At 34.1% G+C, this 15,906-nt stretch overlaps 1 protein-coding gene across 9 annotated transcripts in view; it reads right to left on the reverse strand.

Annotated features, from left to right (window-relative positions):
- LOC5571245 (protein phosphatase 1 regulatory subunit 16A) overlaps positions 1–15,906 on the reverse strand; it is a 488,636-nt gene that overhangs the window by 178,482 nt on the left and 294,248 nt on the right. For all 9 annotated transcript variants that reach the window (XM_021851208.1, XM_021851211.1, XM_021851209.1 and 6 more), the window contains one exon: positions 1,979–2,263. The gene's annotated coding sequence lies outside the window, so the exon portion shown is untranslated. The remainder of the gene's footprint in view (positions 1–1,978; positions 2,264–15,906) is intronic.

Raw genomic sequence — 15,906 nt, forward strand, 5'->3', positions numbered from 1 at the left:
CACTCATGCTGATTTTGATTCTGATCATGTCCCTGTTACATTTCAAATATCCCATGAAGCGATTCTCAATCCTATCAGCTCCACTTTCAATTATTTACGAGCCGACTGGAATATATATGAAACATATATTGACTCTAATCTTGATATTAACATTTTTTTTTACAAACAAAACTTGATATTGACAATGCTCTTGAAACTTTAACAAATTCCATTGACAAATTAACATGCCAGGAGCATTGCAATTCCAAAATGTGATTTAATTTAAATCCGTGATTATGGACGATGATCTTGAACTCTTGATTCGTTAAAAACGTGAGGAGAAGGCAATTTCAACGCACTCGCAATCCTGCTATGAAAATTATATGGCAGGATTTGCAGAAAGAAATCAAGAAACGTTTCTCACAATTAGGAAACAAAAAATTTGAAAATAAAATGTCTCAATCGGACTCTGGCTCTAAGCCCTTCTGGAAATTATCTAAAATTTTGAAAAAACCTCAGAAGCCAATACCGGCATTGAAAGAGGAAAACAAATTATTACTTACTAATTGCGAAAAAGCTCAAAAACTAGCTATGCAGTTTGAAAGTGCGCACAATTTTGATTTAGGACTTACTAGTCCAATTGAAAATCAAGTTACTCAGGACTTTGAAAATATTCTCAATCAAGAGAACGTTTTCGAAAATGCCTGGGAGACTGATTTGGAAGAAGTGAGAACTATTATTAAAAAAAATCAAAAATATGAAAGCTCCTGGCGATGATGGAATTTTCTACATCCTCATCAAGAAACTTCCAGAAAGTAGCTTATCATTTTTAGTTGATATATTTAACAAATGTTTTCAAAATTGGAAATGAATGCTAAGGTTGTTCCAATTTTAAAACCAGACAAAAATCCTGCAGAAGCTTTTAGCTATCGTCCAATCAGTTTGCTTTCCTCCATCAGTAAACTTTTTGAAAAAGGTCATTTTGAACAGAATGATGGCCCACATCAACGAAAATTCAATTTTTGCCAATGAACAGTTCGGATTGCGCCATGGACATTCGACCACTCACCAACTTTTACGTGTAACAAGTTTGATCCGTTCCAACAAATCTGAAGGCTATTCTACTGGTCTTGCTCTTCTAGACATAGAAAAAGCATTCGACAGTGTTTGGCATGAAGGTTTGATCGTAAAATTAACAAAAACTTCAATTTTCCAACATACATTTTGAGAATGATCCAAAGTTATCTGTCAAATCGTACACTTCAGGTGAATTATCAGAACTCCAGATCTGAAAGACTTCCTGTAAAAGCTGGTGTTCCTCAAGGCAGCATTTTGGGACCAATATTATACATTATTTTCACATCTGACTTACCTGAGTTACCTCAGGGATGTCAAAAATCCTTCTTTGCGGATGATACAGGTATCTCCGCCAAAGGACGAGCCGGCGTGTCATCTGTAGTCGATTGTAAAAAAGTTTTGATATTTTTTCTTCATACTTGAAAAAATGAAAGATTTCTCCTAATGCTTCCAAAACTCAACTAATAATATTCCCACATAAACGAAAAGCTCTTTATTTGAAACCTTCAAGTAGACATGTGGTTACGATAAGAGGAGTTCCAATGAATTGGTCAGACGAAGTTAAGTATTTAGGGCACATGCTGGATAAATAAACATAACTTTCAAAAAACATATTAAGTGCATTCAAACAAAATGTAAAAAACATATTAGATGTCTTTATACACTTATCAACATAAAAGTGTTGAAAAAAAATATATAAGTCCCTGACGATGACGAATTTTTTCCCATGCTCATCAAAATCTTCCAGAAAGTAGCTTATCATTCTTGGTTGATTTATTCAATAAATGTTTTCAGCTGGCATAAGTTCCTGAAAAATGTAAAAGATCCAAAATTAAAAAAATCCTAGTTTCAGTCTCGCTATGCCAAATGACCTTTATGCCAACCGAGTTTATTCCAAACGGCCTCATTCCAAATGACCTACCACCAAATTAACAACACTGGTGTGTATTTCGGTAACAATCGCCGATTGCTGCGATGACGGTGAAGCAGTAGCAGCAGGTGGTAGGACGCGAACCCAACCAACACCTCGCCACCAATGTGGATCGCATCGTAGTGGGCTCTTGCACTCGGCTGCTTCCGCTCTCTTCCGCGCCCTGATAAGCACTTCTCTTTTGTTTGCCACCCGGCAGAAGCACGCTTGTAGTGGTGAACGATCGATTTCGGGAGTTCAGATCAATTTGCCGGCACTTCGCTGATGAAGATCTGCCTGGAAGGAGAAAAAAAGAGAAAAAATGGGAAATAAATTATCATTGAGGTTGATTCAATCGATTCATCACAAATCAATGCTCGCCCGTAAAGTGATAAACATACAACTTTTCCTATTTTTGGGAGTGGAGTAAGGTGGCCCATTTTTATATGAAAAAATAAATAGATAAATAAATCGCAAAAATATCTCGAGGTTACTCCAGAATTTGCTTGGTTGCAATTACATTTTTGAGTTTTACGCAGGAATTTTCTTTATTTTTGATTTGAAGATTCTTCAATCAATATAGGACAAACTGCAACAAACTAAAGTCTCTTAGTTAAGATGTATGAATTTTCAGATGATCCGAATGAACAAATTTAGGACATGTTGCATACAATTTTTGTAGTGTGATCATTATGGGCCACCCAACTGCCGCGGAATGGACGCGACGCGTCAACAATCAGATCTTCAGATATGGTGGAATTGATGAGGAAAACAACAAATTGCTGGCACTGCGTCATAAAGGGGCCAAACCCCATTTGGGACGAGTGGGATTGCCAGGGGATTTCTATACCACGGCGCACATCGATCGACGCTGATTGGACCAGATGAATGGGAATTGGTTTTCAAATTGATAAGAAAATTTGGGGAGGACAAACCGCGATGAAAGAAAAAGTGATGGTCAAGGTTTTTGGGAACAAAGCAAAATTTATTAATCATTTGGAGACGACCGATATGAACTATATTATGAATTTGTCCGGAGATGGAATTCAACTCAATTTTGAGTTGTTTCAACGCAATCCCGTAGTTGAGCCTAATTACTCAACTTTGGCTAAATTTCCAAGGTTCCCACTAGGTAGTTTGCCTTTAATACCTTTAGAAAAATATACTCAATTTTTGGTTGATTCAACGCATAAAAAAGTTGCATTTACCCAAATTTGGTGTATTGGGCCAAGGGTAGATGCAGCTCTCTCTCTATTTTTGACAACATTCGTGAGAAAGAAAGATAATACCGAGAAATTTTGGGTTGAAACTATAATCGATATACTTAATTTTGAGTAAAGTAAAGTCAAAATTTAGGTGAAAAAATTACTCCATGTACATTAGAGTGATGCAAATTTTGAAATGTTTGCTCCCTATGCTTAAACGATTTTATTTATGGTAATCAGCATCCTCGCAAAAACTCCAAAATTTGCATCAGTCTAATGTACATACTTTGTTGGAAATACATAAGTAAATGTTTACCGATTTTTTTTTTGTCGGTAGCGATAGGGGTAGTACTGGCACTTTTAATCTGCCCTAAGCTCCTTCCCAGCATTTGCTTTTATAAGCCTCTATTGCGTTCATCACACAGACGTTCCTAAGCAATGTTGCTCAAATGGTCACGGTGTACCCTAGCAGCAATCAGCCCTTACCGTAGTTTTGCAGTCTAGTAGTTCAGACTACTATCAAACTATGATAAGGCCTGAAATGTTACTAGAGTGGTTAAAGTGAAGAACGAAATAGTTTTATTAAAAGGTCCCCATTCCCCATTTTATTTTATTCTTCACTATCACATAATTGCCTCACTTTTGCTGTCGTCACTTTTGTTTTTGACACTAGCACTTCTATATCAGATTATCATGTATGAACTTTCGTTATCACTTTCCACTATCACAGCTAAGAGTTTCACCAATATTACATCACGCCACTTTCATACCAATTTATTTTATTACCAATAATTGAAGGATTTTTATTTTTTTTTTTACTATTTAATTGAACTACGAATTATCACAACGACCGTAACAAAAAAAAAAAATCGATTACTTCTATTGCACTCGCTGTTATTATGAACACTGTCATTGTAAAAGTGTAAAGAACTAGGCAATAGTGTTTTTGTTTAAAGAAATAAGTGCATATGTTATTATTATGTCTGTGGTATTAACGTAACCCTCACAATCACTTCAAATGCAATTTCAACAGTTCATCATCACTATGCAATTCATCAAGTATCATTATCACCCTCACAATCATTAATTTTATAACGACGAATGTTACACAGAAACTCACCGAATACTCACTTTTAAGTCACATAACAAAAAGTTGGATCATGCGTTAGCTTCGAAACCTATCCACCATTACCGATTAGTACAAAGGATGCTACAATTCATCTAACAAACTGCAACTACAAGTAGTGGTGCATAAGTAACTACTGAGCCCTGGCGGTCCCTCCATTTGAAGAGTTCCTGATAATATGCAGAAACATATTAACAGATCCTCAGCCTGCAAGCAGCCGTTTCATGATAAAACATGATCCGTTGGAGGTGTGCCAAAGTATTGGGAAGGTGATATTTTATACGAACGGATATTATTTTACGGTGCACCTTCACTTTGGCACCGTCAATCCCCATGATCATACTCGGTAAGTAGGCCTAAAAGGTTTTTTTTCTTCGCTTGTCAATTTTTTTCCCGTTTCAGATAATAATTTTCCGAGGCTTCGATTTCCGATTTTGACGAGTTGGTTTGTGGATTTTCCCGGTGTGGTTGCTTGAAGAGTTGCTGTTCAAGTTATTCGAATTCAAGTTTCCACCTTTTTTCCGTCTCTGGAGTTTGGCTCACTGGAAAACCTTGAGTATAATTTTATTTTATTAATTTATTTCTTTTTTTGTTTTCTTTTGTTCATCTCACATTTGATTTTGTTGTTTTATTGATCTTTTTGTTTCCGTTATGGAAACTGATGTGGATGAGGGGGGATCTGATAATTCTAGTACCACTTTATTGACCAAACCTTTTCGAGTGAAGGTTTACCCTTCTAGTTTCTCTGGACCCTTTGTTGTATATTTTAGAAAAAAAGAGAAACCAATAAATGTTTTGTTGATTTCCTCAGAGATTTATAAAAAATATAAATCTGTGAAGGAAATCAAAATAATTTCTTTGGATAAACTGAGAGTAATTTTTGGATCTCGAGATGATGCTAATGCTCTCTTAGAATCCAAATTATTTTACAATTCCTATCGTGTGTACGCACCTTGTGATGCATGCGAAATTAATGGAATTATTTATGACGAGTCTTTGGACTGTGATGATATAAGAAATCATGGTTCAGGCTTTTTTAGGAACAAATCCATTTCTCCGGTCAAGATTTTGGATTGTGTTCGTTTGTATAATTTTTCATTGATGGAAATAACTAGAAATATGTACATTCCAATTGCATCAAGATTACGTTTTCTGGATCTGTACTTCCAGATTACGTAATGGTTGATAATGTTATTTTTCACGTGAGACTTTACTATCAGAAGCTCATGCATTGTGATCGATGCCTTTTGTTTGGTCACACTTCTAATTTTTGTTCAAACAAGAAAAAATGTTCTAAATGTGGAGAACTTCATGATTCTTCTACATGTAAAGAGCAATCTGAAGTATGTATTTATTGTAAACACAAACACAATTCTTTAAACGAATGTGTTGTTTACATTGAGAATCAATCGAAATTTAATCAAAAAATTAAAAACAAAAATTTGTTGTCTTATGCTGAAGTTATGAAATCTTCAGACAACACTGCTTCACCAAACACTTTTGAAATTTTATCAAATCATGATGATGATGAATGTCATGAAAATGTTGATAATTATATCTACAAACCTCCTAGCAAAAGAAAAAGAACCATCAATAAAAAGTCCCATCAAAACCAAATGTTTGAACCTCAACCATCTACCTCGTTTGATTTAAATTTTCCCCCTTTGAATAACTCTGCTTCAACTAAAAACATACCTGGATTTCGTAAAGTAGAAGTTAACACATCCAATAATAATAGTCAGAATTCAAACAATTCACCGGATGAAAGACATAAGGAAAATTCTGATAATTCAATTCTGGGCATTTTAGAGGAAATAATAGATTTTTTGGGATTAAGTGAATTTTGGAAAAAAATAATCAAAATGTTTTTACCTATTTTGGCTTCCTTTTTAAATAAATTGAATTCATTTGGACCCCTCATTTCTTCACTATTTTCGTCGTAATGGCTTCTATAAATATCAATAACATGAACATTTTACAATGGAATTGCCGCAGTATCATTCCCAAAATTGACAGATTAAAAGCACTTATTAACAGCCATAATATAGATTTGTTTTGCCTAAATGAAACATGGCTAACTACATCAAAATTCTTTCGCATTCCAAAATTTAATATAATTCGAAATGATAGGGATTCTTCATATGGAGGAGTACTTATTGGAATTCATGACGATATTGAATTTAAGTATTTAGATTTAACATCGCATTCGCTAATTGAATACGTTGCTGTTTCTATTAAAAAAGAAAATTGTGAATTTTCTATTATTTGTTTTTATATCCCACCTAATGTCAGTTTTTCGTTGTCGCAAATTAAAAGTATTTTAAATGAAATTCCTCCTCCATTTTACATATTAGGTGATTTTAATGCACATAATTTTGCTTGGGGTAGCGACAAAACAGATGGTAGAGGTTCATTAATAATGGATTTAATTGATGAATTAAACTTACACATTCTCAATGATGGATCTTTTACTAGGATTGTTGTACCACCCAATAAACCTTCGTGTATTGATTTATCTCTTTGTTCTAATAGTTTATCAATGAAATCTTCTTGGAAAACTATTGATGATCCTAATGGTAGTGATCATTTACCAATTATAATTGAAATTCAAAATCCAGCTCGCGGTAATTTATTACACGATTCTCATGTTCCTGACCTTTGTCAAAATGTTAATTGGACAAAATTTTCTGATCTTATATCCTTTTCCTTAATTAATATTAACAATCTGGATTCTCCAATTGAAAATTACAATAATTTTTCAAAATTACTAATTGATTGCTTGCGTAAATCTCAAACCAAAAAAATGGTGGGTCATAATAAAAAAGCGTCCATGTTTCTGGTGGGATAATGAATGTTCCATTGCTCTAAAAACAAAATCAGATGCTTTTAAAATTTTTCGCAGATCAGGTTCCAGAAATGATTATTTTTTGTATTGTAAAGCTGAAGCATTGTTCATTAGAATTACTAAATCCAAGAAAAGAAATTATTGGAAAAATTTTGTCCAAAATCTTGATCAGGAAACATCATTATCTACTTTGTGGTCAGTTGCAAGAAATTTAAGGAACTATGATTTGACTGTTCCTCTGTTTTGGAATATTCTGAAAAATGGATAGAGGAGTTTGCATCTAAAATTTGCCCTGATTTTGTTCCTAAATCCATCAAGTTTAAAAATAGAAGTCAAAATCATTTTCCTGAACATTGTAATCCACTTTCATTAGCTGAATTTAATTTGGCATTGTCAATTACTAAAAATACAGCTCCAGGAATTGATAACATTAAATTTATTGTTTTGAAAAATTTACCTGATGAAGGAAAACTTCATTTACTTTCAATATATAATGATTTCTTATCTCAAAATATAATTCCCTATCAATGGCGTTTCATCAAAGTCATCAGCATTCTTAAACTTGGTAGAGATCCTTCATTAGCTGATAGTAGGAGACCGATAAGTTTGTTATCATGTTTACGAAAACTTTTAGAAAGAATGATATTAAATCGTCTCGTATTATGGGCAGAGAACAATAACATATTTTCATCTTCTCAATTTGGATTTAGAAGAGGTCGTGGCACTCGTGACTGTGTTTCACTTTTGGCTTCACAAATTCAATTATCGTTTAATAAAAACAGGATGTAGTTTCTACTTTTCCTGATGTTTCTGGAGCCTATGATTCTGTACTTATTGAATTACTTTTCGAAAAGATGAATCATTTAAAAATCCCAAATTTAATCACCAATTTCATTTACAATTTATTTTCTTTTAAAATTATGAATTTTTTTCACAATGGATACTCAAAATTATCAAGATATAGTTTTTTTGGACTTCCACAAGGTTCTAGTTTGAGTCCGTTTTTATACAACTTGTTCACCAGGGATATTGCATCAATTATTCCAAATGGTTGTTATTTGCTTCAATTTGCCGATGATAATGTTATTTCTATTAGCGGCAAAAATAGAGAAGTTATTAGACATTTTATGCAATGTGCTTTGAATAATATTGATTCATGGGCTCATGAGAATGGTTTTTCATTTTCAGTTCAAAAAACTAAATACATCATATTTTCAAGAAAGCATTCTAATATAACTATTAACTTGTACCTTAATGGAATTGAAATTGAACAAGTTGATGAGTATAAATATCTTGGTATATGGTTTGATTTCAAATTGAATTGGAACATTCATATTAAACAAATTCAAAAAACATGTTCGAAAAGAATTAATTTTCTTCGCACAATCACAGGTACTTGGTGGGGTGCTAATCCATCTGATTTAATAACGCTTTATAAAACTACTATACGTTCAGTTATGGAATATCGTTGCTTCGATTTTGGAAGTGCTGCAAATACATATTTTGTTAAACTTGAAAAAATACAATTTCGTTGTTTGAGAATTTGTTTGAAACTTATGAATTCAACTCATACTCAATCAACTGAAGTTCTTACCGGCATTGTTCCTCTCAAAATTCGTTTTCAAGAACTAAATTGCAAATTTTTGATTAATTGTTTCTCAAGTAATCATCCAATTATCAACATTTTGAAGTCCCTATTTGAAATTAACCCGACGAGTAAAATATTGGAATCTTATATTTATTGCTCAACTGAAAATATTGTACCAATTCCATTGAATGGTTTTTACAATTGTAAAATTGATGTTCATACATATCAACCTTTGATTGACTTGTCGTTACTTCACGAATTAAAACAATTTCCAAAACATTTACATCCTCATTTTGCCAATATCTTATTTGAGCGTAAATTTGATGGAATTGCCCCTGCACAATTTTATTTTACAGATGGTTCATTAATTCAAGATATCGCGGGTTTTGGAGTATATAATGAATTTTCGGCTCACTTTTTCAAATTGCAAGCTCCTTGTTCTATTTTCGTAGCAGAATTAGTCGCTTTATACTTTGCTTGCAACTTGATAAAGGAGTGTCCACCAAATATTTATATTGTTTGTTCTGACAGCTTGAGTTGTCTTCATGCTTTGAACACCATTTCTTTTAATTTCAAAAATCATTTTATATTATTTATGTTGAAACAACTTTTATTTGACTTACACTCTCAGGGATTTATCATAAAAATAATATGGATCCCTTCCCATTGCAAAATTTATGGTAATGAACAGGCTGATTTATTGGCTAAATTTGGTGTTGCTCGGGGGCTTATTTATAACCGTGACATTTCTTCTTCTGAATATTATCCCAAATCAAAAGAATATTCCATTAGTAAATGGCAAATTTGTTGGAATTCTAGCGACAAAGGAAGATGGTGTTATTCAATTTGTCCTAAGGTCAGTCACTTTCCTTGGTTTAAGAATATACCAGGTAGTAGAAATTTTATTTGCTCTTTTTCACGACTGATATCAAATCATTATTTGTGTAACAGTCATTTATATCGTATCAATATTAAAGATTCCAATTTGTGTGAGTGTGGAATCTCGTATGAAGACATTGATCATATTGTACTTCAATGTTCAAGATATATTTTACCGAGAGAAAAATTATTTAATAATATAATTAATTTTGGTCATCCAATTCCTGTTTCTATTCGGGATATATTGGGTACAAAGTACTACCCTATACTTAAACTCTTATATCAATTTTTAATTGAGATCTCATGTATTGTTTGATACTCGTTTTTTTTGTATTTTTTTTCAGATATCAAGATGATGATTGGATACCAAAATGATGTTTAGTAAACCCCCTCCCTCATCCCATTTTCAAGATATCAATACACTCTCAAATCTACATTATATTGCAGTATATGGCTCTGTTATGGTTTTTGTTTTACCGTATGAGCCTTTAGTTTTAGTTTGTTCTTTGTTTTGTAACGTTATAAGAAAAGATAAAGAGGTTTTGTGCCTCTTTGAGAAAGATTTCGAAAGGAAATCACTCAAAGGGGTTTTTCCCTCTTTCAAAATTATTGGTTAAAATAAATAAATAAATAAATAATCCCCATGATCCAGGCCAGGGGAGTAAATGTTTACCGATTTTCAAACATAATACATCTAACGATTTCGAATCAAAGAAAATCAGATGGTTTTGCACTGACACAGCTGAAAAAGTATCAGTATACTTTATGCATGTTAGCAAGTACAGTGATACTTTTTCAAGTCAATATAAACTATCAAGACCGAGTTTTATCACTTTGAAATTTGCAGCAGCAAAGTCATCATTGCTAGCAAAACGAATGACGGGCTACTTAGCCTTCAATCTTTTGTGGAGAATAAGTGTTTCACGTTTGAAAAAAATTTGTACGACAATTCTGAAGGGACAAAAAAAGTTACGTTCAAGGTGTTCGGGTCATATTAACCTGGATTTGATATACGAATTTTGCAGCCGTTTTTTTCACCAAATACAGTCAGTGTCATAAGTTGTTAACCAAATGCTGTTTTTTCATACAAAATGCCCAAGTTGAGGGTGCTGTATCTCAGCTTCTGGTAGTTCGAATTGGCTGAAATTTGGATGACGAACTACAAATAACTTGAAATGTTGCCTGTAAGGGAATCATTACATTGCAGTCATTTTACATAGAGTTTCAGAGGGTTGTTCAAAGACAAAAGTAAGTAACCGAGAGATTTTCTAACTTAATTCCAAAACGGTAAGTTGTGGGTTGTTCCTGTGTTCTGCAAAATTGTTCAATTTTGGAAGTCACACAAATTTGCAGAGCACACCAACTTTCCACGACTTACCGTTTTCGAATTAAATTAAAAAGTCTCTCGGTTACTTACTTTTGTCTTTGAACAACCCTCTGAAACACTATGTAAAATGACTGCAATGTAATGATTCCCTTACAGGCAACATTTCAAGTTATTTGTAGTTCGTCATCCAAATTTCAGCCAATTCGGACTACCAGAAGCTGAGATACAGCACCCTAAACTTGGGCATTTCGTATGGAAAAACAGCATTTGGTTAACAACTTATGACACTGACTGTATAAATGTTTTTGTACTCAAAATTATCGTCAAGGCTTATATTTTGTGAATCTGGCAACAAAATCTTGGTTTGGTTAGACTTGGCCGCTCAGAACCGGTGCAAAAGGACCAAGGTTTGGACATTTTTGCAAGAGCATTTGATGATGATGATGATGGTCCCACCACATACCCCTACAAAGGTTTGAGCGAGACGATATATCTTTAAGATAATTAATTATGATCAATGTTAACCAGATTTGCAAACAATAAACGGTCTGATTATTTCAACAGATATAAACAACATTACAAGTTCCCATACTATACAGCAAAAAAAAAGTAAAAAATCTGTTGGTCTCAACCACACTTTTCATAAGTTTTAATAGTGATCAAGAAAGTTCAACAAAATCCACAATATTGCCAGAATTGATAACCCCGCCGATGATGTCAAAACTATCGGAACCATATGAATTTTCAAGAAATTTCCGACATTCAACCAGAAAACTTACTACTAATGCATGGCATCCACCAACAGCCTAAATTGTCAATTCAAATGATAAGTAATCAAACAGTCGTTTATACCTGTGTACCACGCGCGGGACTCAAACCTCCGTAGACTACACATAAAAAGGAATAAACTATAACTACGTCAATATATAAAAAAATCCATCATCATCATCGAGGCGAACATCGTAGTTTATTAGTGCCCCAATAATTATTAAACATATTTTACAATATAGTCAATACAAAATATCCGTTAGTCAAAACTTCGTCAAGATAAGTATTAGTCAAGTACAAAAAAGTTAACATGTAGCTGTTCAGAAGGCAGCTTTGACGTGTGAAATACATAGTCTCTTAAACTGTGATAGAGTTGCAGCACGTTTGATGTGTATAGGCATCGAATTGAAAACATTTATTCCTTTACAAAACAAAGAGTTTTGTGAAGCACCGTTCAAAAACTGTGGTGTTCTTAATTCAGTCGCGTTCTTTCAATTCGATCACACAAATATCGAGGCAATGAACCGTTAATTACTTTAAAAATGAACACCATCGTCAAGAATACAATTCTTTGCTTCACCGATAACCACTGAAGAGCATCTAATAAGAAAGACGAGGAAGTGAATCTGTTGCATCTCAAAATCAAATGTATTATTTTATTTTGCAAACGCTGCATTCTCGATATTTGTGTTTCATTTGCTAAAAACAAAATGGAAGCGCAAAACTCAAGATGTGGAGAGATGATTGATTTGTACAAATATATTTTACTAGCAATCGTTAAATCGTTTTTTTAATCGGCAGAGTATTCCATACTTCTTGGCTATTTTCTTGATAACATTGTCGATGTGAGCGTCGAACTTTAATCTGTCATCAATAATCACGCCAAGATATTTAATTTCGCGCACGCGATCAATTGTCTCATCATCAATTTGTATTGAGACGTCTATATTTGTTCGATTCCGCGATATCGACACATATTTAGTTTTACTTATATTCAATTTCAACTGTTTGTACGTCAACCATCTACTCAGAGAACGTAAATCTGCATTCATATGTGCAACGGCATCATCAAGATTTTTAGCCGCAATGAATATCACGGTATCATCTGCAAAAAGATTAATGTCACAAAAACGTAAAACTCGTCGCATGTCATTTATATACATAATGAATAAAACGGGCCTTAATACACTCCCCTGTGGTACGCCAAGGCTGTTCACCACGGGGCTCGAAACAGAATCATTGAAAGCAGTCCGTTGGGTTCTATCAGTTAAATAGCTCTCAAACCATCTATATGCAGAACCCGAAAATCCAAAGCGCTTGATTGTTCTTAACAACAAGGACCGAGAAATCGTTTCAAAAGCGCGTTTGAGATCCAAAAAAACAGCAACAGTCGTATCTTTACGCTCTATGTTTTCTTTCCACACCAGGTTCAATGCGGTTTCACAGGAATGACCTTCCCGATATCCCGATTGCTCTGGTATTAGCAAATTATTACTATTTAAATATGCTAACAGCTGGCCTTTTACAACAAGTTCTAAAATTTTCTCTAATGTGTGCAACATGTTGATGGGACGAAACTCTTCGGCTTTAATCGTCCCAGCAACTTTTTGAATAGGAATCACAAGTGATTCCTTCCAAACTTGTGGCACGTGCCCAGTTTGTAACGATTCATTAATCAGGTCCAGCAGATTGTGTCCAATGACATCAAAGCAATCTTCTATTACTCTCGCATTAACGTTATCTACGCCAGCCATTTTTCCCATAGAAAAGCAAATATTTCGTAGGTCTTCCAACGTTATTGGGTGAAAACATTCAAATGTGCAATTATTGTTAATCGGCTGTTTTATTTCGTCAGGTTCATCTACTAACTCAATGGATTGGTTAATTGATGAAACACTGTCCACAAAATACTCATTATATTTACATGCTATTACTTGTTCTGATTCTTCTAATGTGCCATTGAAAGTTATGGACCGCGGTTTACAATTACTAGGTTTTAACAAGGATTTCAAAATTTTGCATAACTCTTTGCTGTTTGCTGATCAATTTTCCTCTGAATATACTCGCAACGAGTTTGTTTAACCATTTGCGAGTATTTATTACGCGCGACCTTGTACCTATTCCAATTTGTATTATTATTATTTCTACGCCATTTTTTGTATAGTTTGTCCCTATTGCGTTTACAACGCAATAAATCCAAATTGTACCAGCTGTTTCGAATTTTTCGACGAAACAAATTTATGTTCGACTAATTTATTGGTACAGGTTTATAAAACATCAGTTAGAACAGCTGACTTTTGATCTAACGAACCGTCGTTTGTATGAAAATCAACACTTCTTTCGACGAGACTTAAAACAGCATGTTTTGAATACTTTATCCAACACTTTAATTTTACAAAGTCACTTTTATATCTACTATTGTCATCAATATTAATAACTAATGTTTCAATATTAAATTCACCAGCAAGAACATTTAATTTACTACAATCTACAAACATCTCAAGCCAGTTTTCCAAAATTGCAATAAAACGCTGGTCACTTGAACTGGGAGAGTGATACAATACACCGTAATTACCCATCTTCATGCCACGATTAACTGCGATGCCCAAGAACCAATTACCTTCACAAACTTCGTTCAATTGAAGCCTGTACTGAAATGATGCTTTGACATAAATAGCAACTCCGCCAGTGTGTCTCGAATGTGATAAACATGCACATTATAACCCGGAATACTGTATTGATCAAATGCATCTATGCCAACAATATGCGTTTCTGATAAAAATACTAGATATGGACGTTTTTCTTTTACAATCTGACGTAATTCAACGTAGTTTGTAGATAAACCGGCTATATTTAAATACAAGATATCGAACTGATTCACATTACTACTGGAACTTGGTTGCTATTCATTGAAATGAAGGCTGCTCTTTTTCCTTTGATACAAATTCTTAAAGACTTCACATTCATAACTGAATGCTCCGTGGTTGACGTCCAAGTTCATTTTACGTTCTTTATTCATTTTTATACAATTGATACATTTCGAAACAGTTGACGTACATTCGGATGTCTTGTGACTTCCACTGCACCTACAGCATGCATCGCAATTTTTACAATTCATGCTCATGTGCCCTAATTCTCCACATTTGAAACATCTCAAAACACTAATCTCTGGAACAACACGACACCGATCAAATTTAACATACACTTGTTGTGCCGTTAACAAACAACTATGCGTCTCTTTATCAACTTCAATAACAACATTGTACTTTTTGTACTTGAAATGTGGATTTTCATACATCCTTATTACTTTGACTTCATTTATCGCGATGTCTTCATTCTGATCTTTTAAAATCCGAATGAATTCATCGGAGGAAAACTGATCGCTCATGCCCTTCACTAACAGTCTTGGCACCGATGAGGGAACAACAGCGTTGTAGTTTTCACCCAAATCGCTTTGAATGCCATCTTTCACAACATTAACATTGTATCCTGTTGCACACTCAGCAATAATAGACCCATCTTTCCAAGTTACCCATCTTTCTCAAGTTACTTATTTTGTATTTTTTCGGATCCAATTTGTTAATCCAAATTTTGCGAGTATCCTCGCTACTCTGGTTGGATTCTGTTGGCTTGATCACAATGACCAGACGAGTCTTACGAGTCACTTGCATTACATCATTCGCAGTGTTTTTTTTTTGTGCTCTTATTCCTAATTTTAATCCCAGCATTACTCTTGACAACATCCGCGAAACTAATACTTTCAACAAAAACATCATCCGACATAGCGCAAACGTCTTCCTGAACCTTACGTTTCTTGCCTCTGGGAAGCAGGCTCGGCTCCGATGCCGTACTTGATGTACCGTGCTTATCATTCATTGCAACTAAATTCTTATTCGAGTTAAATGCAAAAAATGAACATTTCATACTTTCCAACTCCTTGCTCACAGATTTTGACATTTCAAAAATTGCTTTATCCATGGTACTATTTAGACTTCTCACCAATTCATCCATCCCGGTTTTTAACGCGTCGTTTATCTGAGCAGCAATTTGCTCCCGAACGCCACTGAACGAATCCGAAATAGAAGAAATCTTCTTCGAACATTCGTACGGTCTGCTCGCCACAACACTGGCTTGATAAACAATCACTACATTTAAATAGCAGATTTTCGTTCTCACTGACAAGCTAAGCTACAGCTTTCGTC

Source organism: Aedes aegypti, chromosome 3 (genome assembly GCF_002204515.2).
Source record: "Aedes aegypti strain LVP_AGWG chromosome 3, AaegL5.0 Primary Assembly, whole genome shotgun sequence".
Lineage (NCBI taxonomy): Eukaryota > Metazoa > Arthropoda > Insecta > Diptera > Culicidae > Aedes > Aedes aegypti.